This window comes from Lactuca virosa, chromosome 3 (assembly GCF_052849685.1).
Source record: "Lactuca virosa cultivar CGN04683 chromosome 3, Lactuca_virosa_CGN04683_v6, whole genome shotgun sequence".
NCBI classification, from domain to species: domain Eukaryota; kingdom Viridiplantae; phylum Streptophyta; class Magnoliopsida; order Asterales; family Asteraceae; genus Lactuca; species Lactuca virosa.
Window position 1 is genome coordinate 119,830,207 of NC_136428.1, and position 18,085 is coordinate 119,848,291.

The following is an 18,085-nucleotide window of genomic DNA, read 5'->3' on the forward strand; positions in this document are numbered from 1 at the left end:
GTTAGGCGTGGTAAAGGATTACGATTGTGAGATCCTGTATCACCCGGGCAAAGCTAATGTTGTAGATGATGCGCTGAGTCGTAGGGCGGAGAGTGCCCCGATTCGAGACATTTGTATGCGATTGACAGTGATGACTCCGGTGTTGGACACCATTCGAGAGGCCCAGGCGGGGGCCGTGAGACCGGAGAACCGCAAGAGAGAGCGGGTGATTGGACAGGTACCTGAGTTTGTTACCGATAGTCGTGGGTTTATGACCTTTCAGGGTCGGATTTGGGTGCCGTATACATGCGGGACACGCACCACTTTGATGGAGGAGGCGCACCGATCGAGGTTCTCGATCCATCCCGGGGCCACTAAGATGTATTTGGACCTGAGGAAAGATTATTGGTGGCCCTGTATGAAGAGGGATGTAGCATGGTTTGTTGAGAGGTGCTTGACCTGTCGCAGGGTTAAGGCCGACCACCAACGTCCGCATGGCAAGTTGCAGCCGCTTGAGGTTCCCCAGTGGAAGTGGGAACATATTTCCATGGATTTCATCACCAAATTGCCGAGGACCGCGAGGGGTGTCGATGCAATTTGGGTGATCGTCGACCGACTGACGAAGAGCGCGCATTTTCTTGTTATCAGTGAGAGCTCTTCTGCTGAGAGGCTGGCAGAGTTGTATGTGAGGGAGGTGGTATCGCGGCATGGGGTGCCGATCTCAATTGTGTCAGATCGAGATGTACGTTTCACTTCCAGGTTCTGGAAGAAGTTCCACGAGGAGTTGGGCACGAGGCTGCATTTCAGTACCGCCTACCACCCACAGACGGACGGGCATAGTGAGCGGACGATTCAGACACTCGAGGACATGCTTCAGGCATGTGTGTTGGACTTCGGAGGAAGTTGGGACACGTACTTGCCGTTGGCTGAGTTTTCCTACAACAATAGCCACCATTCGAGTATTGGCATGCCTCCCTTCGAGCTGTTATATGGTAGGAGGTGTCGGACTCCCATTTGTTGGGGAGAGGTAGGGCAGCGTGTGATGGGTAGCACTGAGATAGTGCTTCAGACGACATAGCAGATACAGCAGGTTAGACAGAGGTTACTGACGGCTCAGATTCGTCAGAAGAGTTATGCGGATAGACGACGATCCGAGCTTGAGTTCCAAGTGGGAGACTTCGTACTCCTGAAAGTATCTCCTTGGAAAGGAGTGATCTGATTCAGGAAGAGGGGCAAGCTGGGGCCCCGGTACATCGGTCCGTTCAGGGTGACCGCGAGGGTGGTCAGGGTAACTTATCGGTTGGAGCTACCTGAGGAGCTGAGCCAGATTCATGATACCTTTCATGTGTCTCAGTTGAGGAAGTGTATAGCCGACGAATCGGCGGTGGTAACGCTGGAGGATATTCAGGTGGATGCGAGCCTGAATTATGTTGAGAGGCCAATCGCGATCCGGGATCGGAAGATCAAGGTTCTGAGGAACAAGGAAGTGTCCCTGGTGCAAGTCCAGTGGCAACATCGGAAAGGGTCCGAACTGACCTGGGAGCCGGAGTTGGAGATGCGGGAGCAGCATCCAGAGTTGTTTGCCGAGCAGGACTTCGAGGGCGAAGTCTGATTCTAGTGGGGGGGAATTGTAACATCCGGATTCCCAGGTATCTTATTTTAAGTATTTATATTGAGATTTAGAGAGAGACTCGGCGAGTAGACGCTCAGACTCGCCGAGTAGGATCGCGCATTTCTGGTCTGATTTAATGAAGGACTCGACGAGTCGATGCGTGGACTCGGCGAGTCCGCGCTGTAAATGGAAACCCTAATTCTCGGGGTCTGTGCCCTATTTAAAGGTCTTTATAGCCTCCATTTACGGCCAATGCACCCCTGAGAAACCCTAGAGAGCAGAGAGTAAGCTTGTAGTGCAAGAGGAAGGCTAATTCACCATTTCTTGGGTGTTTTAGCAAAGGAGAAGTGGTTTCCAACAAGAGGAGGTCAATGGAGCTGTGGATCCAGGGTTTTCAAGTTCAGATCTACACTATTGAGGTATCAAATCGAACTTCCTTTCTGTTTTGGGTTAAGATCTATGATTTAGGGTTTTCTATAAACCTTTAAGGCTTGAAAAGTTGAGTTTATGGTCCCTTGCTGGGTTAGACCTCAGATCTGGACCCATAGAGGTTCAGAGAACCTTTCCCATTCTGCTTTATGTTTGTTCATGGAGGATTGGAAACTAGGTTGCCATTTCTAGAGTTATTTCTCCATTTATGACTTGATGTGGGTTGCACGCACGTAAAGGTTGCACCTTTACGTGACATTTGAGCGTTTGAAGGATAGATCTAATAGTTGGGGAAGTAGATCTGACCTTAGAAGGTCATTTGAGTAAGAACATGGAAGCAACTCGCCGAGTCCATAAGTGGACTCGACGAGTCGAGTCGGGGTTGCCCTGCGATTCGTGACAGGAGGAACCCGTCGAGTGGAAGGATGACTCGACGAGCCAAAAGAGGCTAGAAGGATTCAGAGGACCCGCATGGACTCGCCGAGTTGCCCATGTGCACTCGACGAGTCGGGTCAAAGTTTGACTGTTGACTTTCGTTGACCTTAGGGTTCTGGTCAAGACTGATTCAGGAGAGTTCAGGGAGGGGTAGAATGGCCTTCTACCCAATCTGTAGAGATGAGGCTATATTGATCGGGAATGTTATTTGAATAATAGGAGGAGGCTAGGTCAGGACGTTGAGCACGAGAGTTTATCCGACTTCATTGAGGTGAGTCTTCTCACTATACTGTACCTGGAAGGGTACCTATGTGCGACCGGAAGGTCTTGTATGTTATGAGATGTATGTGCTATATGCGGTTATGTGATATGTATGTGCTATATGCGGTTATGTGATATGTATGTGCTATGTATGTTATGTATGGTAAGGACCGGAAGGTCAAGATGATATGGACCGGAAGGTCAAGAGGTTACGGACCGGAAGGTCGATACGGGTAGGACCGGAAGGTCTACCGGGATTTGGGACGGAAGTCCCCTGAGACATGGATCGGAAGATCCTACAGAGTTATGGCCTGGAAAGGCGTATGTGTTGTATGTGGTATTTTGGGGGACTCACTAAGCATTTATGCTTACAATTGTTGTGTTATGTGTTTCAGGTACTAGCAATGATCGCGGGAAGGCGCCGGCATGATTCGTACACACTCATAGAGATTATGTTTTGAGATTCTGGGATTTATTGTTATGATGATATTGGATACAGTTGTTGACATTGTTTTTTATGATTGAAAGTATGATTTAAAAATGAAAAATTGTTTTGAAAATTTACGTCGTTACAGGAACAGAGGGAAGAAATGAGACAACTGTTGCTGAATAACAGAAGTGAACCTTCAATTCCTGTTGAACAACCAGAACGAAGTGACGGAGAGTCAGAAGAAGGGAATAACAGCCGCACTGTCAGTCAAGTGGAACCCCCAGTGGTAAGAATGAATGACCTGGAGAGGGAAATCGACCAAGAGTGACGTATATATAAGAACTTCTTGATGGGTTTGAGCCATAAGAACTTTCCTATGTGCACATGCAAACCCTAATGCTTGGATCTAGGTTTCTCTAATTGAACATGCAATATATCCAAGACTTTCAATGCTAGATCTAGTGAATACAATTGAAACATAACACATGAAATCAGATCTAGATGAATACCTTAGGTTACTTGCTTGAATCTTCTTGTTCTTGGAGCTTAGAGTCACAATTGTCACTCATCTAATGGCTTACAAACACCAACTAGCAAGAGGTTGATTTGGAGAGAGAGGAGAGGTGTGGAAATCGGCTCTAGGGTTCCCAAGGAAGAAAGGTGGCCGATTTCTCCAACCCATAGGGTCTATTTATACTATGAGCTACTAGGGTTACCTCCTTAACCCTAATTGAATAACTTAGGGCTTAAGCAATCCAATGATCCTTCCAGAGTAAGGCTTGGATGAATTCAAGGAGCCCTACTCCTTAATTTCGGCCACCCTATATCCTATAAGGATCCATAGCCCAAAAACTCAACTATCACACATTTGACAGTTTAAGCCCCTTTATTCAATTAACCTCTTTTAGTCACCAAATTAATTCCTAATTAGATTATCACTAATATTAATCAAATAATATTATTATTCCTTTAATATATTATTCTCATAATATATTAATATAATAATATCTCTTCTCTCTTCATAAATCACCCTGTCAAGTTGCTATGGTGAAGGCAACCCAAAAGGACCATGCACAACCGGGTCAAGTACTTACCAAATATAGTTACGGGCTTAGACACTAATCCAACAGTCTCCCACTTGGATAAGTCTAGTAACTATAAATGCAAACCTAATCCGATTAGCAATCGTAGCTCTCAAAACTCTGATCTTATCAGTAACCTGTCCTTCAGATAAGGGACCGTATAATCCTCTGTTCTAGATATCGTGCGGACAATTACATGGAACATTGTCATACTTATTGTCCATCAATTGGTTTTTCGATCTCAGATTCATTTGACATAGAACTTAATTGAACACATCAATTCAGTCCTGACCGGGCCAAGCACATAAGTCAAATCAAATCATCGAGGGGCCATGATATCGCTTTTACCCTCTTAGGATAAAAGGAACAGATAAACTTCGACTTATATGCATTTATTATCCATTAATCAAATCATACACAACAATGCGTTTTATAACATCAAGTTACTGATGCGTTTACGCATTATCAATGCACAACTAATTAATAAATAATAAACCATATATCTAGGTTTCAAGACCATATGATATTACCATCTTGCGATCACTCGTGATAAATTCCATGAAGTGATTCCAGCAAGTGTGGGTTTATTCCAATTCTCAAATCAAGTTCATAAGCACTCATGAATGTTGTAGCAAACCTTTGCTATGTCTGATACACTTTAGACAATCTACACACCAATTCATGACAGTTTTCATTCATATCTACTTCCAACATATGAACGACTGTGGACCGTTCGAATAATTCGATTATTATTAATTAACTCAATTATTCAGGAAGGCAAAACATGCAAAATTGAAACAATAGGTAAAAGATTAACATAAGACAGTAACATTACTAATAAATAATACTCCTTTATTTAATCATTAAATGTTAATAACTTATCTTACACGTTTCCAAACTATCTAATCTAAACTAATATCGTCCTTCAGCCCAATGCTCCTAGCGTGCTGCAAGTGCTTAACCCTGCTCAGTCCCTTCGTAAGCGGATCTGCTGGGTTATCCTCTGACGATACCCTCTTCACTACGAGGAGTCCTTCTTCCACCCGATGTCGAATAAAGTGATATTTTTTGTCGATATGTCGAGATCTACCGTGATCTCTTGGTTCCTTGGTCAAGGCAACTGCTCCTTCATTATCACAGAAAATCTCCATAGGCTCCTTTATGGCTGGCACAACTCCAAGGTCTCCAATGAAGTTCTTTAGCCATATCGCCTCCTTTGAAGCTTCGCTCGCCGCAATGTACTCTGATTCGCACGTTGAATCAACTACAGTTTCCTGCTTGGAACTTTTCCAAGTCACTGCTCCTCCATTGAGGGTAAAGACCCAGCCCGATTGCGAACGATAGTTGTCCCTGTCGGTCTGAAAACTGGTGTCACTGTACCCTCGCACCTTTAAGTCATCACTCCCACCGAGGACTAGAAACCATTCCTTAGTCCTCCGAAGGTACTTAAGAATATTCTTGACTGCGATCCAATGCGCTCTGCCAGGGTTCCCTTGATATCTGCTGACCATGCTCAAAGCGAAGGCCACATCAGGGTGAGTACAAGTCATAGCATACATGATTCAGCCAACTGCGGAAGCGTATGGTACTCGGCTCATCTCTGCTATCTGGACTTCAGTACTCGGACTTTGAGTCTTATTCAACTTGGCATTACTCTGGATTGGTAACTCCCCTTTCTTCGAATTCTCCATACTAAAACATTTTAGTACCTTGTCCAAGTAAGTATTCTGACTAAGTCCTATTAGTCTCTTACTTCTGTCTCTCACTATCCTTATTCCCAGAATATAGGAAGCCTCTCCGAGGTCCTTCATAGCGAAGCACTTCCCGAGCCAGGACTTAACCTCCTATAGTATCGGGATGTCGTTTCCTATGAGCAGTATGTCGTCGACATACAATACGAGAAAGCTTACTACACTCCCACTGGCCTTGACATATACACACGATTCATCTTCGCTTTGCTGAAAGCCAAACTCTTTGACCTTCTCGTCAAAACAAAGATTCCATCTGCGAGACGCTTGCTTAAGTCCATAAATGGACTTCTCAAGCTTACACACTCTGTTGGGATGCTTCACATTGACAAAACCCTCTGGCTGAGCCATGTAAACATCCTCAGCCAACTTCCCATTAAGGAAAGCGGTTTTGACATCCATTTTCCATATTTCATAGTCATGAAATGCAGCAATGGCCAGCATCACCCTGATAGACTTTATCTTCGCACCTGGTGAGAAGGTTTCGTCGTAGTCAACTCTAGGAGTTTGAGTGAAACCCTTCGCAACCAATCGCGCTTTATAAGTGTGCACGTTTCCATCCATGTCAGTCTTCTTCTTGAAGATCCACTTGCACCCGACCGTCTTACGACCTGGTACATTGTCAACCAAATTCCAAACTTGGTTGTCATACATGGATTGAATCTCGCTGTCCATAGCCTCTTTCCATTTCGCAGACTCTCGGCCTGCCATGGCTTCCTTATAGCTTTTAGGTTCGTCTATATTCACTAGTGTATTATCACTAATGAACGTATCCCCTTTCACAGTAATATGAAAACCATAGAACTGGGGTGGAACACTAACCCTTTCAGAACGTCTAAGAGGTAATGACTCGTCAATCGGTTCAACCGGAGTTTCCTCCTCGGGTTGAGCGCCAGTGTTAGAGGTTCCTTCATCGCTTGACTCTTGAAGCTCTTCAAGATTGATTTGCCTCCCACTCTCCCCTTGGCTTATGAGTTCTCGCTCTCGGAAAACCCCTCTCCTCGCAACGAAGACAACATTGTCACTCGGTCTGTAGAAGAGATATCCAAAGGATTTCTGTGGGTAGCTAATGAAAATACATCGCTCACTACGAGGTTCGAGTTTGTCGTGAGTTTCTCGTCTTATGAAAACTTCGCAACCCCAAACCTTGATATGTGCCAACGAGGGAGCCTTCCTTGTCCACATCTCGTGAGGTGTTTTGGCAACCTTCTTCGTAGGTACTAAGTTAAGGATATGGGCGGCAGTCTCTAAGGCATACCCCCAGAATGAGATAGGTAGTGAAGCACGACTCATCATGGAACGAACCATGTCTAGCAAGGTTCGATTACGCCTCTCAGCTACACCATTTAATTGTGGTGTCCTAGGTGGCGTCAATTGTGAAACTATTCCACATTCCTTGAGGTAGTCGTGGAACTCAAGACTTAGGTACTCTCCACATCGATCAGATCGAAGCATCTTGATTTTCCTACCCAATTGATTCTCCACTTCTTGTTTAAACTCTTTGAACTTTTCAAAGGTTTCTGACTTGTGCTTGATTAAGTAGATATACCCATATCTGCTATAATCATCTGTGAAAGTCACATAGAAGCGATTCGCATCCCTCGTGGTGAATCTAAAGGGTCCACATACATCTGTATGTATGAGATCCAATAAACCATCACCCCTTGCACAAGTGCCAGTGAAGGGTGACTTGGTCATCTTTCCAAGTAAACAAGACTCGCACACGTCATCGTCCCTAAGGTCGAATGACTCCAACACTCCATCCTTTTGGAGTTGGGCTATGCGTTTCTTGTTGACATGTCCTAGACGACAATGCCACAAGCATGCTTTATGCATACTATTGGAAGAATCCACACACAACACATCATTTCCTAAATTGTCTACAACCATCACAGTTTCATATATTCCATTACAAGGCAATGCTTCAAAATATAAAACATTATTAAAATAAGCATAAATAGAACCCTTTTCATTATCAAATGAATATCTAAAACCTTGTTTATATAAACCATGAAATGAAATGATGTTTCTAGCCATATCTGGCGAATAGCTACAATTATTCAAATTTAAATCTAAACCATTACTAAGCACTAAGGAATAAACTCCAATCTTGGTCACAGGCGACGATCTTCTGTTTCCCATGATCAGATTCATCCTTCCACGCTCCACATCCCTATTTCCTTTTCGTCCCTGCAAATCAGAACATATGTGAAAACCACATCCTGTATCAAGAACCCAAGAAGTAGCATGTGATAAACTATTAGATTTAATTGTGTAAATACTTGCGAAAGATGGCTTGATCTTTCCATCCTTGATGGCTTGCAGATATTCTGGGCAGCTTCTCTTCCAATGCCCTATCTTGTGCCAGTGGTGGCACTCTACCTCCTTAGGGTTAGAGTTGGGTTTAGTAGAACCAACTTTGGTTCCACTAGAAGAGGTGCCATCTTGGGACTTTCCCTTGTGGTAGCCCCTTGAAGAGGCCTTCCTCTTCTTACCCTATTTCCAAGACAGGGGCAGCAGCTGGAGTAGGAGGTGATGCAACAGATTTATCCTTGAGGTTGCTCTCAGCAGTCCTCAACAAGCCCTGAAGCTTGCTCAAGGAGACCTCTTCCTTATTCATGTGGTAGGTCATACGGAACTGGCTATAGCAGGAAGGCAATGAGTGAAGGATAATGTCAATTGCCAGCTCTTCATCGAAGTTCACATTCAACTTCAACAGGCGATCATATCTCTGCATCTTTTTCAGATGGGCAGTAAGGGACTCTCCATTGCCCATTTTGGTAGTGATCATCGAAGTGATGATCTCATACCTCTCTTGCCTAGCGCTCTGGTGGTAGCGTTCCAGCAGATCTTGATGCATCTCATAGGGGTACTTGTCCTCATAGGACTTTTGAAGTTCAGCAGTCATAGTCGCGAGCATGATACAATGGACTTTCGTGGCATCACGCTCGTGGGCCTCGTAGACCGCGATCTCATCGGCAGTAGCAGTTTCGATGTCAATCTCCTTTAGCTTCTCGTCGAGGACATATTCTTTGTCCTCGTAGCGAGTGACCATGCGAATGTTGCGGATCCAATTACTGAAATTGGTCCCATCGAAGATCACTTTCCCACACAAGTTCATGAGTGAGAATGAACCAGAGGAGTTTGACCCAAAAGCGTTGTTGTTTGCGTTCGACATCTGAAAAGGATAAAGAACAATGTTGATTAGAAATGAATTTCCCCAATTAATCACCCAAATGAGAAATTAGGGCTAGGAACCAACAACATTATTTACAAATTAGAAAAGGGATGCCGTAATCTAACAAGTAAATAATTTAAAGGCAAGTGAATGTCGATTCACTAATTCTCCACCATGAAAAACGAAAAAGAAATTAGGTTTTAAATGTATTGAAAACTCCTAGATCTTTTGAGATACATTGAACCTTTCAATGGCATGTTTAAATCTCGATATGCCCCTCTCGTTTGTGACTGGGATGCCGAGGATCACAAAGTGGGTGTGAATAACCATGCAAATGTACATGGTGCCTTTATTGTTACAGTCACCTATTCGATGTGCTGGTTAACCACACACGCTCCATTGAACTATGACAAACAATAAGTAACCCTTTGCTACCATTTCTTAGAACCCAATTAATGTGTCGGTTAACCACACGCGCTCCATTAACGTCTTAGCAAGGGCACAAAGTGTAATTTCATGGAATTGCATCAATTCCTTTTGCCTAAAGTAACTAATATTGGAAATTTTATGAAAACGTTCTAGTTACTTTATATAGATTCATTATACTTTTAATGAGGAAAGGTTTGTCCGATCCTACCCGTTCGGCTAACGACCCTCCACCAATCAAGGAAGCGGTGGGCGAGAATGGACACCCATTAAACGACCATTTTATAAGCCATAACCTTATACCCCCCTTATAGATCGGCTTCGTGAATGAGGCCTACTAACGGTAAGACTTAAGTTTAAGTTATACATATATATATTAATCTTATAATACTATAAGTATAAGGTTGAATTTTAAAACTTGTAAAATTCTAAGATTTGAAATTTAAATGGTTCAAATTAAAACTTTTAATCACAAAACTTAAATTTCAAAACTTGAGGACAAGTTTTGAACTATTCAAAACATAAAGGATCAAATAGCAAATAATATAAATTAACTAATTAATTTAGTGGTTATCTAAATTTGACCTAGTCAATATTACTTGCAAGACAATCTACCAATTAATTCAAATAATCAATTATTATCACATAAGGAAATTATTATTTAACCAAATGGAAATTATCTTTTGTTTTGTCAAGGATATAGTCAAATATATGATAAAATTCGGATTTTATTGACCCAAAACGATTAAGGCAAGTATCCTCAAGCAAAACAGCAAGAAATCTCGAAAATCACTCTGACAGACGCTTAGACTCGCCGAGTACCATCATGGACTCACCGAGTCACATGAACTCGCCGAGTCCACAATGGGACTCGCCGAGTCTGTCAGTCAGGGGCACAAAAAACGATTTTTCATGGCAAGAACAATCAAACAATGCATCAATTCAATAGAAATCAATCTAAGCTCTGATAGCACTGATGGGTTTGAGCCATAAGAACTTTCCTATGTGCACATGCAAACCCTAATGCTTGGATCTAGGTTTCTCTAATTGAACATGCAATATATCCAAGACTTTCAATGCTAGATCTAGTGAATACAATTGAAACATAACACATGAAATCAGATCTAGATGAATACCTTAAGTTACTTGCTTGAATCTTCTTGTTCTTGGAGCTTAGAGTCACAATTGTCACTCCTCTAATGGCTTACAAACACCAACTAGCAAGAGGTTGATTTGGAGGGAGAGGAGAGGTGTGGAAATCGGCTCTAGGGTTCCCAAGGAAGAAAGGTGGCCGATTTCTCCAACCCATAGGGTCTATTTATACTATGAGCTACTAGGGTTACCTCCTTAACCCTAATTGAATAACTTAGGCCTTAAGCAATCCAATGATCCTTCTAGAGTAAGGCTTGGATGAATTCAAGGAGCCCATACTCCTTAATTTCGGCCACCCTATATCCTATAAGGATCCATAGCCCAAAAACTCAACTATCACACATTTGACAGTTTAAGCCCCTTTATTCAATTAACCTCTTTTAGTCACCAAATTAATTCCTAATTAATTTATCACTAATATTAATCAAATAATATTATTATTCCTTTAATATATTATTCTCATAATATATTAATATAATAATATCTCTTCTCTCTTCATAAATCACCCTGTCAAGTTGCTATGGTGAAGGCAACCCAAAAGGACCATGCACAACCGGGTCAAGTACTTACCAAATATAGTTATGGGCTTAGACACTAATCCAACACTTCTTGGGTGCCAAACCACCAAGTCTTTCCGGAAACCCAAAGCCTGTGGAGATCATGGACTGGATCTCCGAATTGGAGATGGTATTTGAAAGCTGCAACTGTAGTGATAAGCAGAAAACCGTCTTTGCGGTTCGAAAACTGAAGACCGGAGTCTTGAGCTGGTGGAAATTGTTGGCGGATATGATGTCACGAGGAGAAGCCTTGAAGATGTCTTGGGAAGCGTTCCTGGAGTAGTTAAAGATGCAGTACTGCTCCGAGATAGATATGATCGATCTAAACAATGAGTTCCAAAACTTGAAGAAAGGGAAAATGAGCATTGATGACTATGCTATTGCGTTTACTGAGAAGATGAAGTTATTTCCATACCTGGTGCCGACTGAGCTCGCCAAGATCGAGAGATTTGCTAACGGATTGCCATCAGACTTTGGCCCAACAGTCAAAATGGCAAGCACGCTGAAGGCAGCCGTTAGAGCAGCCAAAAATGTTGAGACCCAGTTAAAGGAAAGGGGTCTGGAGAGAACTGAGGTGGGTGAAAAGAGGAAGTTTGAGGGATCTTAAAGATCCAACAAGAAAAGTAAATCCTCGAAGTCTGGTACGAGAGGAGGAGGAGGCGAAGTGAAATGGTGCGAAAAGTGCAAAAAGAAACATCATGGGAAGTGTGACGGGGAGGTCACTTGCTTTAAATGTGGGAAGCCTGGGCACTATGCCAACGAGTGCACATTCAAGAAGAAAGTTTGTTACGGTTGCAATGAGGAAGGGAACCTTTTGAAGGACTGCCCGAAGAAGAAGGAAATGGCAAGGCCCAATGTCCCATCGAAGCCAAAAGACAGAGCTTTCCAGATGACTCTGGAAGCCGCGAAGGAAGCAGCGGACGTCGCTTCAGGTACCTTTCTTGTAAATGGATTGCCTGCCAATATATTGTTTGATTCTGGAGCGAATTACTCCTTTATATCATATAAATTTGGTGAAAGACTAGCATTGCCTATAGAAAAAATTGATGATGCCCTAGTCGTAGAAGTTGCCAGTGGAAATTTCATACCTGTTAGCAATTGCATTAGGAATATCGTCATCGACTTGAACGGAAACGAATTCCACGAGGAGCTGTTACCTATTGAGCTAAATGGTTTCGATATCGTACTGGGAATGGATTGGCTTAGCAATAATGATGCCGAGATACTATGCAAGAAGAAGATAGTAAGAGTGAACCCGCCTGGGAAAGAGTCATTTGTGGTCTACGGAGACAAATGTAGAGTGAATTCTGGAATCATTTCCCTAATGAAAGCCATAAAATGTTTGTCCAAAGGATGCACATCATACTTGGCATTTGTGATCGATGCTAAGAAAGAGAAGAAGGAGATGCAAAATATACCAGTGGTGTGTGACTATCCGGAAGTCTTTCCCGAAGATCTTCCTGGATTGCCCCCTGATAGACAAGTGGAGTTTCGAATAGACTTGTTACCAGGAACGACACCAATAGCAAAAGCACCATACCTATTAGCACCGAAGGAGATGAAGGAGCTTATGACGCAACTTCAGGAGTTGTTGGACAACAGTTTCATTAGACCTAGTTCATCACCCTGGGGAGCTCCGGTGTTATTTGTAAAGAAGAAAGATGGAATCATGAGGATGTGCATAGATTATAGAGAGCTGAACAAGGAAACGGTGAAGAACAAGTACCCATTGCCGAGGATTGATGACCTTTTCGATTAGCTCCAAGGTTCGAGTTATTTCTCCAAGATCGATCTCAGGTCAGGATATCATCAGTTGAAGCTGCGAGAACAAGATATTGAGAAAACCGCCTTCAGAACAAGATATGGACACTATGAATTCTTGGTTATGTCGTTTGGACTAACCAATGCTCCAGCAGCATTCATGGATTTGATGAACAGGGTTTGTAAACCATTCCTCGATAAATCTGTAATAGTGTTCATAGATGACATTCTGGTTTACTCTAAAAGCGAGCAGGAGCATGGCAAGCATATTCGAGAGGTGCTAGAAGTTTTGAAGAGGGAGAACCTGTATGCAAAGTTCTCCAAATGTGATTTTTGGATTCGAGAAGTCCAATTCTTAGGTCACGTGGTTAACCAAGAAGGGATCATGGTTGACCCAGCGAAGATTGAAGTTGTGACGAAGTGGGAGCGACCAAAGAGTCCTACGGAGATCCGAAGCTTTCTAGGATTAGCTGGATATTACCGAAGGTTTATCCAAGGGTTTTCTTCGATAGCTACTCCATTGACAGCTTTGACCCATAAAGAAGCCACATATACGTGGAGTGAGAAACACGAAGAAGCATTCGAGAAGTTAAAGAAGAAGTTGTGTGAAGCACCGATTCTTTCTCTGCCCGATGGAGTTGAAGACTTCGCAGTCTATAGCAATGCATATGGAGTTGGGTTAGGTTGCGTTTTGACCCAAAGGGATAAGGTGATAGCATATGCATCAAGACAATTGAAAGAACACGAAAAGAACTACCCCACTCATGATCTGGAGTTGGCAGCAGTGGTATTTGCTCTAAAGATTTGGAGACATTATCTTTACGGCACGAGGTGCAACCTTTTCACTGATCATAAGAGTCTTCAGTATCTCTTTGATCAAAAAGAGTTGAATATGAGGAAACGACGATGGCTAGAGTTGCTTAAGGATTACGATTGCGAGATACTTTATGCTCACCAGGCTCCCCAGCCTGACCCACTCAGTTTCTTGTATTATAGGTAGTGGCAAAAGCATAGTTGGATGAATTGACGAGAGATTACGGATTTGAGGCCAGATAGTGTTTTGTGGCCTAAGATGTTTATTTCTTTTAGTTTATGCTTATGGTCTGTATCGATGATTGACATCCTGAGTTTTTGTAATGTAATGGAAATACATTTCTTTAAGAAATAATTTGATAAAATTTATATCATATATTTGTTTTGGGAACAAATTCCGCAATACTTTTCTTAAGAAGTTACTCTGATTTTTATTAAAAAGCATAAACGAAATCGGTCTTTTCTGGCCGTAAAAATGGGGATGTCACACTATACCCAAAGGGGATGAATGAAGTATTCCAAAATCATGACATAATAACATAAACGATTAACACCTGGAATTAGAAATGCCAAGTTAGGATGAATAGTAACAAGTGGATGAGAAACTATTGAGTTTGAAGTACTGAAAGGAAGTTTGATTTGTTTTCCAAATTGATAAGCTTAACATACATTGATACAACATAACGATTGGCTTTATTACAAGAAATATACTTATTAAAAATTAAAATTTTCAAGACTTGATCGTCTGGATGAGTGAGATGTTCATGCCATATTTGTAACACCAAGTTCCACATATAATTGCTTTTGTGATTTTGGCATTTAAGACTTAAAAGTATAAGATTTTTGGTGGCCATGATGTGGTGGTGATAGTACCACGACGTTATGTCACCCGATGAAAATGCACCTTCATTTAAGGTGTCACGATGTGGCAGGGTGATGGCCACGACATGGCGGCCACCAACATGCAAATCCCTAATTTTCCGGGCTTTAAGCCCTATTTAAGGGATGTGATGGATAGGGTTTGCTCACCCTTAGTCTCAATCACCTCCCTTTCAACATAAAGAAACCCTAGCCTCCATTGTTGACATTTTGAGCTCTTGTGGTGGATTTTTGGTGCTTTGAAGAAGAATAAGGTGTCCATTGAGCATAGTTCCAGCAAGCAAGTTCCCCACCACATTCTAGCACACATTATGTACCATTATAAGTCCTCAAGTTCTAAACATTATGTGTTATGCTTCTAGATCTAGGCTTTTATGCACTTTTCTCCATGTTTAGGAAAGTTTAAATGGATGGATTCCATAAAGTTGGCAACTTTATGGATCCTTGGGGTCCCTTTGAGGTTTAGTGTTCCAGATCTGAAGATTGGTTGCGTTTTGGTTCCATACATGAGGTTTTGACCTTATTTTCACCATTTTGACTTAACCAAGTTCAAGACATATGTGTCCATAAAGCAAGGATTTTTATGGAGATGGACGTTTAGAATCCTTCTAGAAGAGATGAGTGTGTGGCTTAATGGATTTAGGGCATAATCCATTAAGTTGTTTCTGGACTGTTCCTACAACGTAACAACATGCTCACCACATCGTGGTGATAAGATTCCTCGCGACTATTTTGTCATGAGAGTGCCACGTCGTGGCAGGTTCTTGGCCATAACATGGTGGCAAATCATGTTGAATTTTGACCGTTAACTTTGACCAAATTGACTTTTGGTCAACTTGAGGGTCTTGGGGCTATAGATTGTGGATTGGCCTCTGTTTGTTGTATAGGTGACTTGTAGTACCATTTCATGTCTTCGTGTGAACTGTGTTGATTAGGTGGTAGACTTTGAGGTGAGTTTTCTCACTATACTTTGTATTATAGTAGGTATCCTTGTGTGTAGGATGTTGTTATGTTGTAGTAATCCATGTATATGTGTGTATAGGATGTTGTTATGCTCTGTTAGGCGGGTAGATATGTGATGATTACCTGTGTTGCTTATTCGTTTTATGTGTATGTGTCGACATGTTGTGGTTGGGTTGAGGCGATCCTACTTTGTGTTGTAGGCCAAGATACGCGGGCAGTCCAGGTGTACTCTAGGCCTTTCGAGGTGATCCGATCAGACTGAAGGTCTAAGGAGAGTGGTCCAGGTGTATTGTAGGCCTTGCGAGGCGGTCCGATCATATTGAAGGCTCATGTGTGCATGCTTGTATGTGTATTGTTGTGTGGGGTATTTTGGGGAACTTATTAATCTTTTGCTTACAGTTGTGGATAAAATGTTGTAGGTACATTAGAAGATTAGGGAAAGTGAAGGCGTGATTGTACACATCATCCAGTAGTTTCATGTTTTGAAAGATGCCCTAATTTTATTACTCTGATTTTGATATGGTTGTAAAACAATGTTTTGATGAATAATGATTTCTAGGAAAATATCTTTTAAAAATGAAAAATTTTACTAAGGTTTTTGGGACGTTACAAGGTTGTATCAAAGCCATGTTTTGCGGGATTTGGATGAACACTTGTGTGATTCCAAACTCAAACTAAGGATCTGCAAATGATTTTATAACTCTTTTCAATAACTTAACAAGGAGGATGCGACGTGTACAATCAGCCAGAGCTCAAGAGAAAGTTATCCCCCGAAATACCCACGCATGTGATATGAATATATGTTGATATGTTATAAGGTAGAATTGCATGCTAGTATATAGGCTAAGGAATCTTTAAGAATTATACGATAGAATTGCCTTATGTATGATGCGTAGTATCCTAGGGGATTGCTTTAATGTGCTTTATGAAACTAAGACTATTGTTGTTAGTAACTAAGTGTATGCACCGTAACTGTACATAGTTAGGATTTTATAGCCTTAGAATGCTTGATTTAGCCTTAATTCATCTTCCTTGTTTGGTTGTGGGCTTAGAGTAAAATCATTTACTCAACTGTCTATCGAATACGACACTATGTACTATTAGCATACGCAAGGTGACCACAGTGTTAGTGGAGGTTTCATGGATGGGAGCGGGTTGGTGGAGTCCTAGTAGGAACTATGAGTTAGTTTTAGTGGCCTATTGGCCTAGGGATTTTGTGGCGACTTTTAAGACAAATACGGGTAGGTTTGCAAGGTAGTATGGGCCCGTACTACTGAAAGCTAAGGACCCACACGCATGTCTAGGAAGTCACGAATCCCAAGGAATAAGTAGTCGAGTTATGTTATGTTATGCTATGATATGATTCTTTGACGTGTTCCCTATTTATTTTCACTATAGTGGTGACAAGAGGTTCAAGATCAGTGTTGATGGAACGAATAGGCTAGGGTTAAGCGATGGCGAGATCCGTGAGTTGATCACCACTCAGGTGATTTTGGCGGTCAGGGAGGTGATCTCGGAGATGTTTGGGTCTGTCAAGATCACACTGATCGAGATGTTCAAGGAGCGCTATGACGCTGTCACTAAGGCTGATGATACCGCATCCACTGCAGCGGGACTATAGGGAGGGGGATCGATGTAGTACCATGACTTCAGTAACATGAAACCCCTGAAGTTTGATGGGATCAAGGACCCGATTGTTGCTATGAGATGGATATATGATGTTGAGGGTTGTTTCTTCACTTATCTGTGTCCGGAGAACCAGAAGGTCAAGTTTGCACTGAACCTTCTTCGTTGGGGAGCGAAGGACTGGTGGAATTTGGTGACTCTCTGAAGGTTTGTATCGATCGGATACAATCAAGTATGAACAATAAAGAAAAAACAAACAACAAACAAACAACAAACAAAGAGATGATCACAAAGATACTTTCACTAAGAAAGAAGGTTCTCACAAAGAGAACGAGGTCACAAGGACGACACCAAGCTCTATGTAACATCCCGAAATTTAGGTCAAAGACTATGAACGGTCAAGTTCACAGTAAATCTCTTTGTAGTTTGATTCTTTGAGTTTTAGTGCATCTTTTGTAAATTAAATGAGTTCATTACAACTATTATAAGATACCAGATGGTATCTTACTTCCAAATATGTAACCTGACAAACGAATCAAACAGCTCAAACTGCAACCATAGTTAATGCTTTTGAAAAACTGACATTTTGTATTAGGTAGTTGTGAGCAAAGCAAACACTCTAGTATCGTAGTAAATGTTCTCTATTTCCAAATATAAATAACGTCCAAAACGAAGTTCGTATGTAAAAGATACGACCGTTTTAAGAGTCCAAACCAATATAATACTAATTTTCTTAAAACTGTTAAAACTATTT